The sequence below is a fragment of the Gracilinanus agilis genome, chromosome 4 (genome assembly GCF_016433145.1).
Source record: "Gracilinanus agilis isolate LMUSP501 chromosome 4, AgileGrace, whole genome shotgun sequence".
NCBI lineage: Eukaryota > Metazoa > Chordata > Mammalia > Didelphimorphia > Didelphidae > Gracilinanus > Gracilinanus agilis.
Window position 1 is genome coordinate 332,274,878 of NC_058133.1, and position 10,400 is coordinate 332,285,277.

A 10,400-nucleotide genomic window follows, 5' to 3' on the forward strand; every position below is an offset into this window, starting at 1 on the left:
TGTTGATTGATGGATCAATAGAACTTGATGAAATGCTTTGTACTTGGTAGATGTTGTAGGACCACAGGGTTAATTCTTATAATTTTATCTTTTATTCCCTGGAGACTAAGGGTAGAGAAAGAATAAGGGAATCTTAAAGCAAGCATAGAGAAGCAGGAAGCCCAAACCACCTTAAAAAATCATCTGTCTCGTTCAGTAACTAGGAATGTATATGGATTAATAAGATCTTTTATGATGCAAATATGAGTAGGAGAAGGATTATCTTCTGCCATATTCCCCAGTATAAATGACTTTAAACAGGTCAACACTTGACTGTGATCTAGCAACACACAGGGAATAGTAGTTTAGACTAGAATAAAGAAGAAATTTGTGACAGAAGATGAGCTTAAGTAGGATGCAAGATTTTGAATAACCAGATAGTAGTATAGAGGTATTATTTCTCTAATAAAGGTTATGTCTTACCAGGGGAAAGGAGACAGGATGGGGAGGTAATAGAGGCAAATTTTCCCTAATTTGCAATGTGCCAAGGTCCCTGGTCATCACTCTGGAACCCAACTAACAATAGAATGTTTGCCAAAAGAGCCTGAAGGGCTAAAATTTAACCAGATAGGCAAAGGTCCACAGGCCACCTGGCAGCCACCAGAGGTCAAATTCAGGGGAATTCACAAAAGTAGGGAGAAACAGAGAGATACTACAACATATCAGGGAAGAGTAAAGGCACCTCAGGAATAATGAGAATCCTTCCCACCCATCTCCAGAGCACTAGTCTAATGTCCAAGGAAGAGGAGAAATCATTTTGTCCCCTTCTTCTCAAACTCAAAAAGTTGGCTCAGAGGGAAGTATTGTCCCGAAGTCCATGTGGCCCTGGAAACTTACATAATAGCAACAACAACAAAAAAAAAAATGATGGCAATGGCAACAGCTAACATTTGTACTGTGCCTTAAGGATTATAAAGCACTTTTCATAGACTATCTGATATTATACAAGAGACTTGTAAGGAGTAAATGTTCCCAAGATCAGGTAAGAGGCCACTAGAAGAAAAGGCAAACTAGGAATTGGATGGTTGGGGGAAGGAAGTGTTTGAGAGTGGAAGCAAATGAAAAAAGCAATTAGCAGAGTCTCCAGCAGGAGTAACCAGCTGAAGAATGTACTCTAGGATAAACCCAGTCAGTTAGGATCTAAGATACAATCTATTATCACACTAAAATTTAGTATTTTATAGGAACGCAGAATCTTGGAATAGGAAAAGACCTAAAAGAGAATTGTAGCCTCCTAATCTTTAAATGTTCTCCCCTCTATGAAGCTTCCTGTCATGATCTTTTTATGTTTCTTCCCCATTAGGGTTGTGGGGAAGGGTGATTATATCTCTCCTGTTTCCAAAAAGGATTTGAGGCAAAAGCCTAAATTTTCTATCTATTTCTGCACCCATGTAGTACACTGCATTTGCTAATGGAAAACATTATCATCATTCTATTTTTAATGTTTTGGGAGGAAAATTTCCTTGACTAATCAATTATTTCCAGCTCGGCTGAGTCTTCCACCTAAGAGCTTCCCACTCCTCCTTATTTAGTTTGCTCCTAGGTACTCTCTGTTTCATTACATACTCCTGAAAGAAGATCAGTAACCCAAAGGTATCCCCCATCTGTTTTTGTCTGAGAGAGTAAACAGAGCTTGAGAGCTGAGATTAGCTGTTACCTTTCAAAGCACAATGTGGTTTTCAATTTTCTCATCTTCACCCTCTGGACCATCCCTCTTCAAAAGAAAATGTTACTATTAAGCTTAATTTGAATGCCAAGTGCTGTTTTTTTCTCTGATAGGCTATTTATTAATAATCTGTTTATTCCTAGATTTTGTTCCCCATCATATTCAAGTCATCTGCCAGGAAACAAGGTTTGCCCAGGCATCTTGCCATCAAGTCTGCTGCGGCACATTTTTCTTTCTTTTTTCTTTTTTCTTTTTTTTGATTAAACTCTTACCTTTTGTCTTAGAATCAATACTAAGCATCAGTTCCAAGGCAGAAGGTAAGAGCCCCAGAGTCACATAGAGAGGAAGTATAAATCTTCAACCAGAATTGAACCCAGGACCATCAGTCTCCATGCCTGGCACTCTATACACTAAGTGACCTAGCTGCCCCTTTGCAGCACATTTTCTACCTCCCCCACTTATTTCCTGTTCTTCACAATAATCACACCAATGCTATCATTATTCCTAAAAAGTGTGTGACTATCTTAGAGGTCCCACTCAAAATCCCTTGGCCAAAACTCCCTTCCCTAGCACTACTACTCCCTTAAGTGTGCTGTTTCCTACTGAAATGTAAACTCTTCAGTGTTAGAAATGATCTCACTTTGCTATTTGTACCCCCAACACCCAGCACAATGTTCGGTATATCCTATGGACTTTATAAATGCTTTTTCATTGATTGAGAGATTTATTCATATATTAATTACACAATTGATTGTTCACTAGAAAAAGAGAGTGCTAAATCAGAAGACCCTAATGAAGTTGAAAGCTAAGAAGGTCAAAGAACATCGAGTTTATCCTAGTGAAGAAAAAAAGGTGATTCAACAGATTAATGTCTTCAGCATGAAAGAAAAATTGCAAAACTTATGAAGTTTTTTAAAAAATTTTTTATCCTTCTAGTTTCTACCATTATTACCATCCATTAAAAAATTAAAGTCAATGAAAGGATGTTCACACCATCTGAATTTCACAAGCCTTACATTTAAGGTCAGAATTTGGTATCTTCACCTATTTTCAAGTGTTAATGCCTGTGATCAAAACAAAAGCCCTTAATGAACAAATGATTAGCCTTGAGAATAAAGCTGACATCTGAAGTTAGCAATAGGCATATCCCACTAACATTATGCATTGGCCCTGAGAAAACAAAGCTGCTTAAGACAGCATTACCAGAGCCCAATCCATAGGGAATATTGCTTACACATTAGGAAGTGGCCTGTGGCAAGGACTACTAATATTAATGGGAGTTAGTTAACACTGTGAGGTCCCAAGGAGTGTCTGGAATCATTGCCACCGATCTGATTTCTGTGTTGGGTGATTGGTCAAAGGATGTTATCAGAGATTTACAGCATCTCATTGGGGTTTGGTTAACATAATGGATAATGGATGTAGTATGGCACAGATGACTTTACTGAGAAATTCTTAGTTAGAGACAACAATGTGGAAAGAAGTTTATTAATTTACTCTCTTACTATTCTTCCCTAATGAGAACGCTAGACATCATCTGATCCAGTCTCCTCATTTTACCAATAAGGAGACTGAGGCTCAGAGAAAAGAGGAGACTTGGTTAGGGTCACCGAGAGAGTAAACAACAGAGCTAGGATTTGAACCTGAGTCCACCACCTCCAAACTCTGCATGCTTCCACTATAGCATGTGTTGTACTCCGTTTAGTTAACCTACTTTGAAGAATGTCCAACAGAAAGTCACTTTAATTTTAGGTGATGGTGATTAAATGAAATTACTTACCTGGGTCACAAAAACCGTAAGAAACCAGGACTCGACTCACTTCACTCATTTTTCTTGCTGACCATTAGATCTGAGTATGACTTCAGGTCTTTGGAAAGGAGAATTGTTCAGTTTATTGTCACTGACAAAGAAAATAATCTGATGATAATATTTCAAATTTTAGGAGTCTAGACCCAAAAGCTTTTGTGCAATTTAGCAAAACAAAAAGGCAACAGTATTATGATCTGCAGAGATAATATGCACATAAAAACCTAACAGTTAAATTAAATGGGCAATATCAACTCCCAGAACAACAGAAGTGAAAATGAAATGAAAATTGAAATTTGGGTTATTTAGCTTATATATTCAAAGCCAAGCTGTTCAGTTTTTGTTGTATACAGAACCCATAGGAAGCTCCTTTGCCTAAACATTTTACAATATAAATATATAAAAGAAGTAGGGATGGGTCTGTGGCAACAGAGAAGACAAAAAGGAAGTTTCTTCCAGAAATCAAGAAGTTCCTCTCCCACACGTTAGGGGTAACTCCCCCCACCTCACCATCTTTTTAATCATACCAAGAGAGTTGTGTTTAGTTGAAATATAGTCTTTTTTTTCCCCCTAAACTCTCTGAGGAAGAAAGATGGAGTTTCTGTGTGTTCTAGGGACTCCAGCTTTTCCACTGGTAAAAGATTCCTAGGAATCTTACTTTACTCTCACCCTTCCCCCAGTCACTAAAAGGGAAGTTTTCATGTTTATTAATAATAATAGAAAGCATTAAGGTTTTCAAAAGACTTTACAAATATTATCTCATTTTATCCACACAGCAACACTGGGAGGTAGTTGCTATTATCATCCCTATTATGCAGATGAGAAAATCAGCAGAGAGAGGTTAAGTGACTTCTTTAAAGTAGTACAACTAATTAGGATCTGAGGCCAACTCCCTATTTAGTGACCTTTTTTTAAGAAGCTAAAAAGATTAAAGTTTAAAAATGTTCCAAGATTGCACCTTCAAGCTGGCACTCACTGGAAGTAGAGATTTGACTGGTTTCTTTAAAATGCAGAGGATAAGAAATCCTTAGGAAAGTGAGATGTGAACTGGGCAGGGGAGAATTTCATCAGCCTTCAAAACAAACTGAGTTTCATTTGTACTCCTTGAAGGAAAAACTTAAGTTGCCACCATTCTACGATGAAGATACTGATAAATGAGGTACAGTATTTTTTCTCCTTCCTTCCTTAAAGATATAACTCAAGAGTCAGACTCTAACCTCAAATGTGAGGAACCACATTCAATCTTAGGAGCCTTTCCCTGTTCCTTTTCCCCCTCTCTTCCAGACTCCCTTGGAAACATCAGAACAGCTTCCTCTTATCACTCATGGGGCAACAGTTGTTCTCTTAGTTCTCAAAGTAGCAAAGGCATTCTGAATAAAATTGCTTTATTTGAGGCAGTGGGGATCAAAGGACTGTATGTGAGTCATTATTGATGTAGCCACAGGATTTTCCATTGAGCTCCATTTCCCTTCACTGAAGTGTGGCTCATAGTTCCCACAAGGAACATGGTTCTGATGTTAAATCTGGTCTCAGACACTTGCTAGCTCTGTAACCCTATTTGCCTCAGTTTTCTCATCTGTAAACATAAGCTGGAAAAGGAAATGGCAAACCATTATGGTATCTTTGCCAGGAAAACCCCAAATGGGATCACAAAGAGTCAAACATGACTGAAAATGATTGCACAGCAAAATGATACCTCACAGTTCCCATAAATCTATAACAACTCTTGATGAAGTTCTTGCCTTGTGAATAGAGCTATAGTGCCATAAGAAATCATGAGTGTGACAATTTCAGAAAAACCTAGAAAGATTTATATGAAGTGGAGCACAGTGAAGTAAGCAGAACCAGGAGAACATTGTAAAGGGAAATAACAATATGGTACAACGATCAACTGTGAATGACTAACTCTTGTCAGCAATGCAAAGATCCAAGACAGCTCCCAGGGACCCATGATGAAAATTATCCACTGATGGAATATGAATGCAGATCAAAGCATTCCATTTTTCACTTTATTTCCTTCATGAGTTTTTTTCTTACAGGAGTCTTCTTTCACAACAGGACAAATATGGAAATATGTATTTCATGATAGCACATGTATAACATATCAGATTACTTAGCATCTCAGGGAACTAGAAGGAGAGAGAGGGGGAGAGAGACAATTTGGACCATAAAGAGTCGGAAAACAAAGATCAAAAGTTAATTCTACATGTAATTTGGGGAAAATACAGTAAAGTGTTGCTGGAGGGGGTGTGGAGAAAGAAGCCAGGGAAACTAAGAAGAGATGGGAAGGAAGATGACCATTACACACAGCACTCTGGCTGCTGCTCATGACCACCTGTTCTCCTCCCATGAGGTATCTGAGCTACATGTACATTGAACTGAAAGGTTCATTCATTTGTTGCGTAAAGGCATATTTTCTGTTTTCTGTGGAGAAAGAGTTTGCCTTAAGAAGAGAAAGAAGGAAGCAAAATAGAGCTTCAGTAAATGAAAGAATCAATAATAATCATAGGCATAATAGCTCATAGAAAGGCAATGTAACATAATAGATAAACTTCCAAGGCAGGAAAGCCTTTGGTTCAAGTCCCACCTCTGACATATTATTTATGTAACCTCAGGGAAGTCTCTTAACCTCTCAGTGACTCAGGCAACTCTCTTAAGACTAAATTGAAGAGAGGATGTGACTTGGCATTTGTAGAGGGAGGGTTTTTTATTTTTCCTGGTCTTAAATAAAAATAAAAATATAGGGATCAGCTGGATAGCTCAATGGATTGAGAGCTACACCTAGGGAGGGGAGGTCCTAGGTTCAAATTTGATCTAGTGTTACTTCCTAGTTGTCTGACCCCAAGCAAGTCACTTAACCCCCATTGCCTAGCCCTTACTACTCTTCTGCCTTGGGACCAATACACAGCATTGATTCTAAGACAGAAAGTAAGGGTTTTTTTAAATCAAATATAATGAACATTTCCATACATAAATATATAACTATGCTTATATATAGTAAAAGAAAAGAAAAAGAGTACTGTATGTGAACCAAGATATCTGTTATATGCAGCTTGCTTATTTAAAAATATATGTTTATAGAGAGCAAGGCTGGAGATGGGAGGTCCTGGGTTCAATCTAGCCTCATGTACTTCCTCTCTGAATGACACTAAACAAGCCCAATTGCCTAGCCCTTACCACTCTTCTGCCTTGGCACTGATACTTAACATTGATTCTAAGAAGGTAAGAGGTTTTTGTTTGTTTGTTTGTTTGTTTTTTAGAAAAGCATATAAGTTCATATTGTTGATAAGTTCAGATTGTTGCTTTCAAAGTTGATCTGCTTCTCTATTCTTTCTTGGTCTTCCTCCTGTTCTGTTTTCTATATTTCTTAAAAGGTGCCTTAATGATTTTCTTTTCCTTTTTTCTTGGCTATTTTATCTCCATTCTCCTTGTCATCCCACCCTTTCTCCCACTAGAAGGAAAAAAATCAAGCCTTTGTAACAAATATGCATAGTCAAGCAAAAGTAAATCCCATATTGGCTATATTGGAAAATGTAAATGTCATTCCACATCTTGAGCCCATTATTTCTCTGCCAAGAGACAATAGTATACTGCATCATCAAAATTTAGTAAAAAGAGTTTATTCAACAGGAATTTCTTACCTTAGTGAAATCATAGGCTAATAAAATCTGCATTTATATAGTATTTAAAATACTGTGAAGTGCTTTCCTTTTTTTATTCAGTACAATGACCTTATGAGATATATGCTATTATCCTAGTCTTATAGGTGAAGAAACTGAAGCCCAGAAAGGTTTAATGACTTGCCCCAGATCACACAGCTAGTGAATATCTGAGTTAAGATTTAAATCTAGCATAGTGCAAGGCCAACCAAAGCCTGCTTGGCTAATGCAAGCCTAAGAGGAGACCTGAATGTGGAAGATGTTCTAAATCAGTATTGAATAGGGAATTGCAAATTAAAACAGCTCCAAGGTACTACTTCACTCTTATCAGATTGGCCAACATAACAGTAAAGGAAAATGATAGATGTTGGAGGGGATGTGACAAAATTGGAACACTGATGCCTTGTTGGTAAAGTTGTGAACTAATTCAACCATTCTGGAGAGCAATTTCAAACTGTCGAAAAGGCTATAAAACTGTGCATGCCTTTTGACTTCTAGGTCTGTATTCCAGAGATCATATAAAAATGAAAAGGACCTATTTGTATGAAAATATTTATTGTAGCTCCTTTTGTAGTGGCAAAGAAGTGGAAACTGTTGGGATGTCAATCAATTAGGGAATGGCTGAACAAATTGTGGTATATGATTGTGATGGAGTATTATTATGCCATAAGAAATGATGAGCAGGATGATTTCGGAAGAACCTAGAAAGACCTATATGAATTGATGCAGAGTGAAGTAAGCAGAACTAAGAGAACATTGCACATAGTAACAGCAATATTCTACTAAGATCAATTGTTAAAGACAGCTAGTATCAGAAAAGCAATGATCCAGAATAATTCTGAAGGAAATCCCATTCTTTTTCTTCCCTTCCTTCCTCTTCTCTTCTCTGCCGTTATGACAAAGAATGCATTCCTTCTCCAGAGAAAGAACTACTGGAATTGGAATGCAGATCAATGCATACTATTTTTTAACTTTAGTTTATTTGTTTTTATTTGGGGGTTTTGGTTTTATATGAGTATTCTCTCACAATAATGACCAATGTAGAAGTATGTTTTGCTTGATAATGCATGTATAATCCAGATCAAATTGTTTACTAACTCAGAGAGAGGGTGGGAAGGAAGGGCATGAGACAATTTGGATCCTGTAATTTTGGAAAAAAAATATGTTGAAAATTATTATTACATGTAATTAGGAAATTAAAAAAATTTTAATCATTTAAATCCTGCTTTCTCTGACTCCAAATGTAGTATTCTGTCTACTATGTCATGCATTCAACAAAAACAATATCACAGGAGAAAGAGAAATAGAGACAAAGGAGAGTGCAAAACTATAGGAAACCAAATGCACAATGGTATAACAGAGCTATACCATGAATGAGAAATTTCATGAGTCCTTTTCTTTGACGATTCCATGAATCATATGATCTACATAATACATTGAAGAAGATGGAAACTATTAGAGAAAATTGACACCATTTGGAAAGAGAAAAGGAGTTTTATTGAATCAATAAACTCAGTTGTGAGTCCCTTTGGCATTTTTTTCTCAAGGTAAATAAAATCCTAATTAATACAGAGTGTCCCAAAAGTCTTGTTGCAGTTTTAAGCTATCTTAAAACTGCACTTAAAATTTTGGGATGTGTTGTATTAGATGTTTTGTCATTCATAATATTATCATAGTAGAGGGCTCTGTGGAGGAGAGAGAAATGAACAAGATATTGTTTTCACAGTTTTCCTGGATGGAGACATGAGCCAGAGAGATTTTGTGAGAACATCGCCGAAATTATACACAGGAGCTAATGTCAGGAAATATACTCTGAAACTAGGGTTACCCTCAAATGTATAGAAAATGGGTAATAAAAGGCATATTAAAGAACTTAGATTAAGGGAGTAAGCAGACTTTCACATATATTACTGAGAATTGCTAGAACATGATTCATAAACATAAACTAAATGATAAATAAATATACCTTATTAAGGAAGGAACAATTGGACTTTTTAAAAGAATAGGTAGCATTGTATATCAAGAATACACACTCTTGAGGAATTCCACAAACTGGACAGACAGTCATATGACAATTATTTAGGACTTATTATGTGTAGCCACTAGAATAATGAGATTTCAGTATATTGTGGTCAGAGGATACATTTCCCCTTCTCCCACTAATCCCCACCCATAAGGAAGAAATGGATAAATTCAAGAAATAAATCACAAAGAATTACGGGAGTAGAAATGCACAAGCAAATCACATAACATCACTTATCCCATGTATATATGAGTATGTAATTTGGGAACTAGGCTTTTAAAAAATCACTCTATAGCAAAAAAGAATATTATGGAAATAGGTATCAAGTGACAACATTCGTACAACTAAATGGAATTGCTTCTCTGCTCTAGGAGGGGGTAGGGAAGAGGGGATGGAAAGAAAATCATGTAAACATGGAAAAATATTCTAAAAAAGTAAGTAGATAAAAATGCTTATAAAAAGGAAGAAAGTAATCACAGACCTAGTAGGAAAGCATGATACATTATAGGTAGTAACAGAAGACTTTGACCATTTAGATGTTGGCTGGAGCAGTCATTCTGCTAACAGCAAAGTAGCTGATATGTAATTGACTTGCATTGATGATAATTCCTCAATATATGTAGAAAACAAAGGAATACATTATTATAAACTTGATTTTTGACTCAAAAGGATGGTGTATTTGCTGAATTTGACATGACTATTTCATCTTAAAAGGAAATGACCACTCCAGCTTATAAAAGTTAAGTCAAAAATTAAACCAATGTAGATAAAATTAGAAAAGAAGCAGGAAATTGCTGTGAAATTCTCTCATAAATGTTTTCATTTCTAAGATGTGCGAGGAAACTAAGTCAATTTTTTTAAGAAAAAGAACCATTTCCCCAAGTGATAAATGGTCAAAGAATACGACAGATAATTTTCAGAGAGAAAAAATACAAATTATCAATAGTTATATGAAAAAGATGCTCCAAATCACTAATGATTAAATAAATGAAAATTAAATTAAATCTGAGGTACCACTTTATGTCCATCAAAGTGACTAAGAGGATAAAAAAGGAAAATGACAAATTTTTCCCTTACCCTCCCATTGAAGTGAGAAAAACAAAGTATTACAAACATGTATAGTCATGCAAAACAAAGTCTACCTTAGTCACATCTTAAAAAAAGAAAATTTCTAAAAGAAGAAAATATGCTTCAATTTACATAAGA